This window comes from Triturus cristatus, chromosome 4_1, assembly GCF_964204655.1.
Source record: "Triturus cristatus chromosome 4_1, aTriCri1.1, whole genome shotgun sequence".
NCBI classification, from domain to species: Eukaryota; Metazoa; Chordata; class Amphibia; order Caudata; family Salamandridae; genus Triturus; species Triturus cristatus.
In genome coordinates, this window is record NC_140585.1 from 1,054,198,384 (window position 1) to 1,054,213,074 (window position 14,691).

A 14,691-nucleotide genomic window follows, 5' to 3' on the forward strand; every position below is an offset into this window, starting at 1 on the left:
GCCCGATTCACAGTCCCTGAGAAGAGGAGACCCGTGGAGGCAACGAGACACGTGGAGCCAGCCATCTTGGAACGACGACGACAAGCTGCAAGTGCAACAACCGAGGCTCCCTCCAAGTTGTGCTTTGGGATCCGAGAAGCCCAACCCTCGAGCAGCATCTGCACCAAAGGTGAGCCCTCCAGCATCTCCACGATCTGCGTGGGGCCCTTCTGCATTTTGCCACTCGACGCGCCTAACCAGTTGCTGGCCCGCTGGCTAGTAGCCATCTTGGCGACGAACTTTACAAAATACACCGCTGGTCTGGTTGCTCCAGACTGGCCCTTGCTCCCCTCCAAAGGAGCAGTCCTTCTGACCTTGCTGATCAGAACCATCAGCTTATTTAATCTCCTACAACAATTGCTTTTGCCAAGGCTTGTTTGCTTCGATCAAGTCGCCGACACCGCCGACAGCGAGAGCCTGCGTGGGACAGCTCGTGAACCGACTCCTGGACGTCGTCGACCTCCAGGGACCACGTGGCTGCAGAGACAAGATACACCTTTCTTCCTGTTTGCACCCGACATTGCCTGGTACACACCTGGTGCCACGCTGGTCACTGGCTAGTGACTGTGAACACTGTCCCCTCTGCTTACAGGTCTTCAACATCTCCGATCCACTCTTGGATCCACTGCATCTCTCCCGGACCGACCGCCTGCAGCATCTTTGTCTTCAAGCTCCACGGAACAGATAGAAGAAACCCGACGCACTTCGAGGCCTATGCACCCGCTTCCTGTGGGTGAGGTAAAGCTGGCACACCTGTGCCCAAGTGTAGTATTACATCTCTAGTGCCTGTGTTCCAAATCTTGAGTTCCTAGTCCATCCGGAAGATCCTCTTTGCAGTAACTTTGTACTTTTTACGCACCCATTGAAACCTATGGGAGCACGCGTGTGACTATTTGCTCTGCACACGCCACCCGTGGACCTCCTGGTCACTAACTGAAGTTAGCTCCTTGTAGGCCCAGCGATTCTAGAGGCCCTAGGCCTTTTCCCTTTTCTGTTCGTGGTACTTATACCACTATTTTAGTATATGGTTTGAGCGGCCACCAGGGCCTATCCATATAAAGTGCAACTTCTGTGTATTCTACTGTAATCTTGTTTGACGATTTGTGCTCCTGTGCTCATAAAGAGACTAGGGGTTACTTTGAGAAATAAATACATATATATTTTGAATATATATCTGTGTGGTGTCCTTTCATTGGTATAAAAGGGGGTTACATTTGGTAAAACAGCTGGCTTAACACGCTTCACGAGTTTAGCCTCAAAGACTGCTTAGCCTACGCTACCACTAGGGCAGCTAGTCCGAAAAGGTTGACTTACAACCACACCATAAGGGTTGCTTGGCATGGTGCAAGGTGATCACTTTAACTAGTGAGCATCATATACCAGGCCAACTTCTCACACCCAACTTCAGGGATTTCCTAAATCTAGAAAGCTACGTCTTAAATCCTCTAATGCATGAACTAGAACATCATGTGTGTTTTCAGCTTTGCTTCCATAAACTTGCTTTCTCTTTATGCAAGAAGAAAATCACTACAGTTCCATAAAACATGAAGTCAATGTTTACTCTGTGACATTGGTGACAAGCTTGTTAGACATCTAACAATACTAAAACTCTATTAACACATCATTCTGAAATGTCTATTGTACCTTAGGTCATAGGAGTCTTGGAATTAATCTGCTGTTCCTAGCAGAATGCGTAGGATAGGAGCCCAGGCACTGTCCAGATGGCTGTTGGGTTAAAATTGTATGCTGCCTTTCTGGTTATGTTACATCGAACAATGCCTTTCTGTTGTACTTTGATCTGTGGAACTGTTCCAAGTTGTGTGGACTGATCCCCCCTGTGAGAGTGAAGTACTACCAGTCCCCCCAAGATGGATGAGAGTTGCTTCATGAAGTGAGTAGGGAAGCAAAAAACACTAGTGTACCAGTGCTATTTACATTTGCCCACAGCCTCAGTTCAAAATCTTTTACACACGAAAGTGCAGATACTGCATCACAAAATGAGACATATAGATCATGCAATTAACAGAAGCACTGCAAAACATTAAAAATACAAAGTAGAATTTAAGAATCAACAGAAATGAATAAAGAAAAGTTGTGTGCTCAAAGTTGGTGAAAGTGGTTACTAATTTAGGTCTTTGGGGTGCAACCTCAGACTTACGCCTGACGCATTTAATTATCTGCCTCGCTATTTTTGGTAAGAGAAGGAGTTCAGGGGAGTGACCAGTTGCTGGAAATGGAAGCGATTTAACAGGTACTTTGATGCTTTTGCAATGATCACTTTCAAATCCAAGCATAGAACATTATGTTTGATCTGATTAAGATCACACGATAAGGTAGAAGATAAAGTAACCTGTGTCATTTGTTTTGCAGTTTGGCCTGATGCCTGAGATACACAGAGCATAAAGTGAAGGGAACAGGAAAGTCTATAATTATATTCCAGGGTGGATACTGACTCTGCTGACTGCTGTTTGAGAAACACAAAACCCAAGAAAGTTGTCACTCCATACTCCAGAGGCAGCCCAAGTATACAGATCACTGGATGAAGAACCCTTGCATTCCCACCAGCCACATTTTAATTCATGAGTACTGGACCACAGTTTTGGAGTTTTGCTTTATGTAGAACATAACACAAATAATTTAGTGCATCTTTGCAATTAAGATTATATACCCCCCCTAATAAATTCTTCTTCAGATGGTTTAATTTTACTCAACAACAGCGATTCTGGGCCATGATTGTTTTTTGTATTCTGGAGCTGATGCTTTGGTCCAGTTGATGCAAATGAAGCAACATAAGACAACAAACCGAAGACCAACGTACACACTGATTTAAATTTTTTTGTTGAAAAAAGGAATAGAGTACATTTATGATGTCACACACTTGTACAATTAAAGTAACTTTTAACAGTTCTGTGCACTCACTCCTTTCCTCCGTCTAAATAAAACATGGGATATCCTAGCTTTAGACCCACCTTCCACGTGTTTCTATATCAGCAAAGGGAGTTAGATGGCTGAGCACTGTGAAAGTCACCATAGTATAATCCATAAAGACCATGGGTAGCTGCTAATTTATGAAAGTCACATTTATGGAACACCTGCTTTTATCACATGCCAGACAAGTTGCAGGAGTAAGCAACTCAGCACCTTCTGTAGACATTTCTGACATTTGAGGTTTTAAATCTTTGGCTCCGCCTATTACACAGGCAACTGTCTTTGTCAGTAGCATGTCAGTTTGGCCAGCCAAACTGACATGCACACTTAGGTTTCTCCAACCCGGGTTTACTGTACAGCTGGGTTGGAGAAACAGCACAGACTCCCTGTGCATGAGTGAGTGGCTTTTCAGCCTAGTCAGGCCAATCTCCACGCTACTCTCATGCTTGAGAGCAGTGTGGGGATTGGATGGGGAGTCAGATGCTGTCCCAGGGACTGCTGGGACCAGGAAGAGAGGAGCGCGAGACAGCCAACAGCACAAGGTAAGTCTTGTTTTTTAATTTTTATTATTAACCCCAACCCCCCCCATGCCGCTTCACATCAGTCCCCTCTCCCCCCCCTTGCCCCATCCACCCACCCCACTGGTCTTTGTCTCCGTCAGCCACCACTGGTCTTTGTTTAAGAGGATTAAAATCTCCCCCTTATCGAAATTTGTGCTGCTAACCCAGATAATGATTTGATTCCTAAGTGGAAAATATTCACTTTATTGATAACCATCAATGTGCTGTTCTGTAAGTACAGATATATTACAATAAAAACAATTATTGATCACAGGTCACATTTTTTCTTTAACTCCAAATGTTGTTGGGAGGCGGTTAAGATGGTGGCTGTGCTGGTAGCACATTAGTGAGCTCTGCTGTGCCCATACAATTTATCCTGTGGACTGACAACCGGTCTCCCCTGGTTGGATACGACAATCCCTCTGATCTCCATGGGACAGAACAGAGGGCTGCTGTGATCACGGCAGCTGCATTCCTGGCACCAAGCAGACAACAGTATCTGCAGCCTCTACAGTGGGACCCGATCCCGGGCTCTGACAAGGTCGCAAGATGGAGATGGGACAGAGACACACACACTGTGAAGCCATACTGCTGCAGGGAGTGGCCCGACACAAGGCGCCATCGGGGCCTGTGAAAAAAGAGGAGCCTCATGCAGGGAGATCAACCCGATCGGAGAATGCCAAAGGGCCTAAGAATCTCCCAACTGACGATCGGCTGCAACGAAAGGCGAGACGTGGCTCAAGAGAACAGCAAGCCTGGAGGAGTGCCTGCTTCGGAGGTGGTGGTGCATTTATGCTGGACATCCCCTCCCCTGCTGAAACGGAGGACCACACCTGAGGAGCCCTAGTGTCTGGGGAAAAATTGCCACAAGGGAAACACACAGGGCTGGCCAGTGCATGAACTAGAGGAGTGCATGCAGACACCTAGTGGAAGGTGGTGAGAGGGGGTCCCCTGGCCTTCTGGGCCACATTGTTTGTAGCCACTCTGGCACTACACCGACACAAAGCCTGGTGAGTCCAAAGGGTCCGAAGATGGGTACAAAGTGCTTGACGTGCTGTGCCTGCCCGACATATGTGATGGAGACAAATGCAGCAGAAACAAATGATTCGAACACCTTGGGGCCGTTCAAGATGCTCCTACAGGCCATTAAAGACATCCCAATGACATTGGAGCCTAAACTAGATGTGTTGACGATTGAGATTGGGCTTTTGCACGTGGATAATAAAAAGCTTGTAAATCATGTAGTCATTATGGAATGCATGCTGGCTGGTATACAAACAACTGTAACAGATATGCAAACATAGCTACAGGATCTGCAGATACTGTGGCCACCCTGGAGTGAATGCAGACGATGCAGAAGGCGGCTCCCTGTGCAATAATGTGTGTAACACAGGCTTATAAGAGGGAACGGAAGGCCCTAGAATGGACTATACCTTGAAGACTGGTTGACGAACATGGTCTTGAGATGGAAGATATCACATTTTATCTCCGTAGAATAGGAGCACAGGGCACCCGCCAGAAAACTCCCACCCAGAGCCCCCTCATGATTAGTGGAGGCAAAGCTGTTCAATTACCGCGACAGGGACCACATCTGGCAGAGCTCGAGAAGAAGAGGCCCATGGCAGGTGGGCAAAGGGACTGTACATATATTCCCAGACTACACAAAGGAGGTTCAAAGATGCTGCATCGCCTTCTTAGATGTCAAGAGCCAGCTCTGGCAACTTGGCATCAAATAATCACTTATGTTCTCAGCTAAACTCTGGGTGTTGGACTCAGAAAAGTCTGTTTTTGACATCTCAATCAGAGGTACGTGATTGGCTGGAGAGTGCAAAAGGGGTACCGATGGACAGCCAACTGGTGCTATGGGAAGGCTGGGAGTGGCAGAAAGCACAGGCCATGAGGGGTAAACCCTCACAAGCACAGGCAGAAAAGGAAAGAGCCATGGTGCTAGCGGAACATGAACAGCAAGGTCACGCTGATGCAGCTCCACTCTAAACACCTCAAGACTCTCCACTGTGACTCATTAATGAACAGGCGAAGGAGACTGAGTTGGAGCTTAGTATCTGACCAGATGTTACCCAGATTACCTCAGACCAGGTCATTTTACCTGAAAAGTGTAATTTCTTTGTGTGTTGAACACAAGGTGGTTGGCCCGTGGCACTGGGTGCTGGGAAAAGGAGTGGCACACAAATTATAGCCCATCATTGGAGGGGAGACATGGAGTATATTGAATGCATTGGGGCACAGGGGTGGTTCCTCAGCTACAAATTGGCAGGGTTTGGCCTACCCCTCATGACCTGGTTGGCTCACTGTTGTGTGCTGGACCTGGGTAAGGGGGTTGAATATTATATAGTTGTTCAGGTTTATGGGGATAAGTTACTGGCTGCATCATGTGCAGATGATAGAACCCTGGGGCAACACCACATGTGCCATCTCTCTGGGATGTAGCCCGACACATACTAACTCGCTATGGTGAACACATGGGGGAGGGCACCACATCGGTACACTAATATGACCTGGAATTTTTACAGAATAGCCACATCAGCAAAACAGCACAAGATCCATACCTACTTAAAGTGCAGGTGGGTTCACGTGGCATACCTACAAGACACACATTCGCCCTCTCTAAATTTCCAGAGATTCTCCAAAAAGTGGAGGGGGCACATATGGGCATGACCTACTCAGCATATGCTTGTGTAGTCTTAATATGGAGCTCAGCCTCAGTGCATGCCTTCAGTGATTCATCGCACTGTCACTGATATGGAGGAGATCTATGTGGCGGTCGATGGGGAACTGGACAAGTGCCCATTGGTGCTGGTTGTGGTATATGCTCCCAACAGAAACCTACTGCAGTTTCTGGACACTCTCCTCCCCACACTGGTGTGAGACTTGACTGCTCCGTGCACATGGCGGAGGATTTTAACTGAATACCTTACTGATCGACACCCCATAGTTGGACATGAACAGCTCATCGGTGTTGCACCTCTTCAGCACATGGACCACAGACGGGCAACCCCATGATTTGTGGAAAACACTGCACCCTGATAGTTTGGAATACTCTTCACCTGTACACCAGATTCACATGAGAATTGACTTAGCGTTGTGTAGTGAGGCAATGTAAGTCAATATTCAAGACATTGAGTAGTTGGGCCAGACCCTACCGGACCATAGCCCTCTCAAAGTGGTAGTGGGCTGGGGCAGACTCTGCACATGCATACCCACATGGGGGTGGCAGAATTCCAATGCTTTGTAATGCACTCCATACAGGGAGACTATTGGGGAACACATAGATCAATACATCACTGAAAATGACAGCTCGACATCCGGGAGGGGCATGAAGTGTGATGCCTTCAAGGTGGTAATCCGGAGGCTTTGCTTCAAGACATCCTATGGGGTAAGGCACACACTAATGAGTGAGATTAAAGCATTGGAACATCGAATCAGGGCAGTAGAGATAAGGCAGATGGTAGAGTGGGGAGACGGGTGCAAACCTTCCAAATTGTGACGTGAATATAGGACATTGACAAACCACCTAGGGCAGGTAGACTACAGGGAATATGTTTCCTGACAGGATGCTAATGGGGATAGAGCAGATTGACTTCTCACATGGCTCCTCCAATCGGACTACTTGAGAGCCCCCATTGTTGCTATAAGGTCGCAAGCCATTGACATACTTACCTCACAGGCAAATATTAGCAAAGTATTTTCAGCTTTCTATGCAGCACTCTATACATTCTTGGATAGAACACCTATTTCATGCTTAGACCCCTACAGAGAGCTGTCCTTGATGAATCACTCAATATAGCGGAAGTATGTGCAGCGATAGACCAGTTGACGAACAACAAGACTCATGGCCTCCCTGTGGAGTTGTACACAACCTACAGATTGCAATTAGCTCGGAAACTCCTGTAGCTGTTTGAGGAAGCTAAAACCTCCAGAGTCCTACCCCATACAATGAGGGATGCATTGATAATTGTTCTACCCAAACCAAATCGTGATCCCTTGGATTCGATATCCTACCGGCCTCTCTCATTGCTCAGTACTGACTGTAAGATATTAGGAAAGGTGATGTCAAACAAGTTGAACCACGTGATTAGTACTCTGTTGCATCTGGATCAAAATGAGTTTATCCCACAGAGTAATAAATTCCTTAATCTACAGTGAGCGATCTCAATAATGGAACGGACGCCGGAAGAAGGTACATCACTGAAAACGATGTCTCTAGACAGAGAAAGCATTTATTATGGTGGGATGGCCGTTCCTGAAGGCAGTACTAGAACATTTGGACCTGAAACTAGACACAGGATTGGTCTCCTATACCTAATGGCTAGAATACACACACACGGAAACACTTCTGAATGTTTTCCTATTGACTAGGGTACCAGACAAAGGTGCCCATTGTCATCCTTAATATTTGTACGAGTCATCAAGTCGTTTGCTTCTCTTTTTAGAGAGAGGTGCTCAGAATGGGGAATAACAAACACTGGCACACGGGACATCATCTCCCTTTTTGCGAATGACACACTCCTCTACCACAGGGATGTTTAACAAGCCCTCCCCAGCACACTGCCCATGCTGGAAGAGTTTGGGGGAAAGGACAGTGCTGAAGCTCAATGAGGTGATGACATTCTTGTTCCTACTTAGGGCTGTGAGTGACACAGAAAGGGAGGGATTAGCGGACACAGGGATGGAATGGAGATGAGACACCTTCAAATACCTGGGAGTGAATATATATACCACACGAACAGGGCTCTACTACAAGGGAACTTGTCCAAGGTCATGACTAGCACTAGACAATTGGTGCAATTTTGGAAGACCCCTCCACTATCTTCCAATGGCCAGAAAAGCTATAGCCAAGATGATGGTACTTCCGAGATTGCTGTACTATTTTGTGGCGCTCCAAGTGTAGCTCCTTTGAACATTTTCACGTAGCTGGACAGTCCCCTGACAGATTTAGTCTGGGGACATGACAGGAAGAGGGTAGCATTGCAGAAGTTTTATAACCTGATGGATAGCGGGGGTCTGGGAATACCCAATTATGAGTTATATTATGCAGCTGCGCACCTGCATGGCCCATGAAATGGCTGTTGGAAAATTTGAATCCTAAAACAATGCACATATCACAGGGGCTCAAAGAGAAGTCATTACTGGAGTGGTTGCAGGATTCAGGGGCCATGGACATCATGGATAGCAGACTAGCTAAAGTGGCAAAGCACTGTTGTCATAAATATGTACTCACTGGGATGTCCAATTTTCCCTATTTTCCAGCCATGCCCCTATGGGTACTCCCTGACTTGAAATCACTCACTCAACACCATGATATGAAGCACTTGTTAGAGAATGGACTGTTCATATTTGGAGATATTTTTGAACACACCATATTGCTCATGTTCCCGTAACTGACTGAGAAATATGGAATTGGCCCAGGGCACTTCATGATGTATAACGCACTGTAGCAGGTCTTTAGAAAGACATAGGATCAAGACCAGACCAAGCCACACATCTCCGAAATGCTGGGGCTCTTGTTAGCACACGGACCGGCAGGAGGGCGGTAATACTATTATAGAATGCTTTGCCTGGCACCCGCCTCACTGAGTACCCTGACCTAACGGGTAAATGGGATACCATTATGTGACAGAAATTGACAAAAACGCAGTGGGAGGAGGTGATGAGGCATGTAAAGACAGTGTCAAGGAACCTGAGTATCAAGTTTACCCAGTTCACTTATTTCCATCAGGAATACCTTACCCCCGTGCTGCTGGGCTGCATGTTCCTGGGTATAGAACCCAAATCCCCATGATGTACCACACAGACAGCAGATTTCCAATACATGGTTTGGTCCTGCCCTGAAATAAGAAAGCTACTGAGAGGACGTGGTGGGGACCATGACTGAGCATATGAACAGACTGCTTACACAGACCCCTGAACAGTTTCTTCTAGGTTTGATACCACACACGAAAAAGACCAAATAGGTGCGATATTCATAGCCCTGACATACGCTCCAGTCACATTACCATGGCCTGAAAGTCGCCAGGGGTCCTGAAGCATCAACAGGTGCTAAAACATCTCCTCAAAAGGGGGATAGTGGAGCCTGACATGTGAATAAACTATGTGCACAGGGTCTAAGAGATCCTGCTGCAGACACATGGAAAGACTATTTGGCAGCACTAAAATTCAAAACAGATGAGAAACCGCCCTGAATTGAGGGCGGGGAAGGACTTGACCACAATACCTAGACCTCATCTGGGACACAACATTGAATGCCTCACATGCCATTTGTGCCGGGCGCTCTGGGCATGAGCTGTGCCACACACTAAAACTGTCCTTTGTGTAACACAAACCCTCACAGTAGAAAGTGCACATGCAACTGATGCACTTATGATGAGAGACTATTGCCTACCAGGTCGGGGCTAAGCGGTGGTGGGGGGGGCAGCACTCAGACCCATCAAGAAGGGATTATATTTGAGTCTGCAGCAGTGACTAAAAACTGGTTTGATAGTTATGTTTCCCCAGAAAAGTGGCAGTTGCAATTGCTTCCTTGTCTCATGTTGGTTTTCACTAAGGCCTCAAAGCCAACATGTCCATCCTTTGCTACAAAACAAAAAAGAAAAAAAAAAGGGGGGCTGCATGGACTCATACTTCATGCGCAAATGAGCACCGCAACTAATGGGGGGACACCAATTTGGGAGAGATATGCAAAAAAAGAAGCAAAGAACTTTGGGTAGTACTCAAGTTTAGGTGAAAAGCAGCACCAGTATAGAGCACTTTCAGCACCAGCTCTACTATAAATTTGCTCACCTCAAATGTCTGCTTTTTAATCAAAGTCTTTAAGCAGAGGATTAGCACAGTGTCATCCATGCGGAGATAGAAAGGGACAATGTCTTTGCCATTTCTACAGCAAAGTCTTTAAACACAGTGCTATCCATACCAAAGCTGTAAAATTACCAAAGCCTTTTACCACTCCAGGCACAGTATTACAGCTTTGAATTGGTAAAATACCATCCAAGTCAACTTGAAATGAATAAAAGCAACCCGTAACGTATTTCACTCTCATTAGAGCTCTTCAGAGAGGTATAGCTTTGTCCAGACACAAGGGAGCACCCAGTATAAGTCAAAACAAAACCCTTTCAGGCATAGAGTGATGCATAAATTATGCAAAAAAAGAAGCAGAGAACTTTGGGTAGTTCTCAGATTTAGGTCGAAAGCATCTCCAGTACAGAGCACACTCAACACCAGCAACACTCTAAATTTGCTCAGTTCAAATGTCTGCTTTTCTATCAAAGTCTTTAAGCAGTGCCATACACAATGAGATAGAAAGGGACAACGTATTTTGCCAATGGCAAAAGACTTTGTCCCTTTCTGTCCCTTTCTATCTGGGCGTGGATAGCACTGTGCTCTATACTTGTATACATATGCACACCTGGCGGTTACCAGCAGGTAATCATAGTTAAGACATAGTTTCTAAATAAAAAAAACAATTTTTGTTTTTCTAATAACTTTGGTGCAGTTGAACGAATCTTCTCAAATTTTTCAAAATTAGTGTGCCAGTCCATTTAACTATTGTCTGCAAAGTTTCGGAGTGATTCATTGAGAAGAGGCCAAGAAAAAGGGGGGTCTCAAAACACGTTTTCCCCATGTAATTTCCTATAGCGATTTTTGGACACGACTTCAGCCCGAACTGCAGAATGGAATTACACCAAATTTAGCAGAACGCAAGACCTTGCTCCAGAAAGAGTGCTTTTTGTAATTCAGTGTAAATCCATTCAGTAGTTTTTAAGTAATTATAAAAAAGCATTTAGGGACTCAGAGGGTTTGCTTATTCGACAGATCTCATGTTGAAATCTGATTGGCTGCCACAACGTCAGCCTGGAAGTGGTGACAGCCAACATGGAACTCGGGACTCAGCCCAAGTCTGAAGACAAATGGAAAACAAACACAATGGGGTAGTGTAGTAATACCCTGACCCCCTAGATCTGGTGGTCGGGTTCCACAGGGATCCCGCCTGGGTCCCACAATGATTTTTGTATTAAATGTTACCACAAATTTGTGGTGGATCCACTGCAATATTTTTTATTTTTAAAAAGACAAGCCCGGTCTCCTGTGCTTTATTTATTTAGCCCCTGGGTGGGCCAGGTCCCAGGGGGATTTGTTTTTTTTAATATGGGGAGGAAGTGCATGTGGTCTTAGTCACCAGGCTGATTTCAGCTCCTGGGATTTTGGCCCCAGGTACCCATTTCCCCGGGGCCCAGCCAAAGTTAATGAGGGGGAGGGGGCATGCAGCCCACCTCCCTTGGTTGATTTCAGCCCTGTGGACTCCATTACACGGCACCCAGCTGTGTTAGTAATGGGGAAGGGGGCCACATGGCCCCCATCCATTGGCCAATTTTGTCCCCAAGGAACCCATCTCCTAGGGCATGGCCACAATACAAAAGGGGATGGTGGGAATATGGCCCCTCTGCCTGAGCCATTAACGGCCCTGGGTTCCCTGCCCATATTGGTGTGAACAGGGATACCAATGTTTGCTCTCGCTTGGCTGGAGCAATTTCAAAGCTCCCACCAAGCGAGATCAAACACGTAGTCTGCTCCCAGCTGATGGGAGCTTTACAAATGCTCCCACCAGCTTGGAGCGGACTTCAGATCTGTTTCCCTTCCCACTGTGATGCGGGTAGGGAAACAGATCTGAATGTTACATTTGTAGCTGCTGCCAGTGGCAAGAGCACTGCTGGCTCCCGCTCGATGCGGGCATCGGCTGGGGCTGCAGGTGCCTTGGGGCTCCCCCCATGGACCCCACCAAAGATATGGTGGATGCCCTATGGGAGCACCATGGCACTCACACTTTGTTGGCCAGGCCCTGGAGGATGGGGTCCCTGGGAAAGAAATCAGCCTGGGGATGGGTGCTTGGCATCCCCCTCCCCTTAGTAATTGGTCGGGCCCCAGAGATGGGTCCTGGGGCCACAAGCAGTCCAAGGATTGGGCCCACATGTTGGCTGCCTTTGGGTGTTTGGCCAAAGGGAATGGCTACAAGCCAGGCTTTGTGGCCAATGTCTTGCTGTGCACAGCCAAAAGCTGTGCGTGGTGTGGGGTTGGCTGCATGTGGGCGATTGGCCGCAGGGCCTGGCCAATTCCATGCCATGCATTGCCAAATGCGGTTGAATTAATGTATGGTAAATAAAGATTACTTTACTTTAAAAATAAATAAATATAGAAATTCACTGAAAAAGCAAAGGTTACATAGACGTTAGAGTTAGAAAATAGCAATACAAAAATGTAGAAGTTCACTGAAAAAACAAAGGTTACAGGGGCGTTATAGTTAGGTTCAGATTTTACACACACAAAAACCATACAAATGTAGCAATTATATCTAGAGTTGTCTTAAGTAACTACAACTTGTGCTCTAAGATAACCATAACTCACGCCCTGCTAATTACCGCACATGTTATATCATGACATCTTTTATGACATCATTGATAATATCAGTACACCATTTACAATAAATTTATAGATGCAAAAACTGTGCATGACGGGGCGCTACAGTTACCTTAGAGCACAACTGTACAAGAGAAGCCTTTATGTACCATCACCTTGTGCATCCTAAACAAGGACTAGTTCACGAATGGGCAAGAGGACCTTTCTACATGGTCCCCAGCAAATCTATTATCTGCCTTTGAAGATAGAGCCCAACAAAAGTTCAAGAAGTATGGCTCCAGAGTATGCGTCCACTCTAGACAGGGCTTCATGCACACTGTGGGCTTCTTCTTCTCCATCTATTGCTTCTCCTCTTCAGAAAGGTTCTTCCCTGTAAAGGGGTTTCAAAATAGAGGTTGCCACACTTGATTGGCCGTACCTGGGAGCAGCGCACTGGCTGTCCAACACCCCTGCACAGCCAAGTAGGAAGAATTCAAATGGCAAATTGAAGGGACATATGGACAGATCCCTCTCGTTGAGTCAAGCTCTGCCTCTAAAGATTTGGTTTCTTCCCTAAACATCTTGAAATAAATCTTCTTGTAGTGAATTGAAATGCTATGTCTTGCTGATCCCTATGCGAACATTATGACATTTCTGTTCAAGGAAATGCAATTAACTACCTTATGGACATTTCAGCCCCTACCACTCCAATGCCATGGTAAGGCTAATCTCTCAGGATAGGCCTATTACTCATTTTGTGGTGGGGTGGATTTGAAGTGTCAGCTGACCTGCAGAGTAATTAACTTGAGCAGACAAGTAGATCAAAGCATGCATTTCATTAAGGCTGGTTCAGGGAAATATGCCCATATTAAAAGCACATAAATGAAAGCATTTAGAATAAATATTATTTTGTATACATGTTCTCGACCTAGAAGTTTAGAAGGAAAGCTAAGTCAATGACTTTCCTACTTTTATTATGTCAATGAAAAGTTATGGCTTAGACATACTTTTATCATAGTCTAAAGTAGTTAACACGGTACAGAATTTACACTTCAGCCAGAGGAACAGGGAGATCTCATCTTGGATTTTCAATTGAGTTATACAACCTCAGCAAGCCAAGATCAATTTATTCTGGGTCCCATCTGCTTTAGCGCTTGTGTGCCGATGCCAGGGTGACTAAGACACCAGACTTTTTTGATCAGCCTGCTTGTGTGTCCACAGGAATGTGTACATATGTTCAAGCATACCTTCTATAGAACACTTTACCTCAGATGCTAATCATCTGACGTTTTTCTAAAGGTAGGCACTAATGGTTACAGTTCCAATGCATTTTGTGAACAATAGTCAATGTACAACATATTTGATGGATTTTGATCACAGATTTTGTGTGTCGACGAACGGGATATTAAAGATTTGTGCAAATCTTATACTTACATGGTACTGTTTATGATTGCATAAACCTGAGGTGTGATGCATGTTTTATCATAGTCAAACTATTGAATAGTATATATAGATAACTACATGCTTTCTATAATTAACTCCACGTATATGTACCTTGATGTTATATATCTCTGGAAGGTGCGTAGATGTACAATTAAGAATAGTAAATCATAATGACGTGGGCTGGAGGGCTCTGGTTCAGAGGTGTTTTGGCCAGCAGATTGCTGTAGTTAGAGTCTCTCGCTTGGCTTTGGTGATCTGGAGAGAGTGAGAAAACAGGGCAGCAGGGACACCCTCGATGCTGGCCACGGTAATCCTT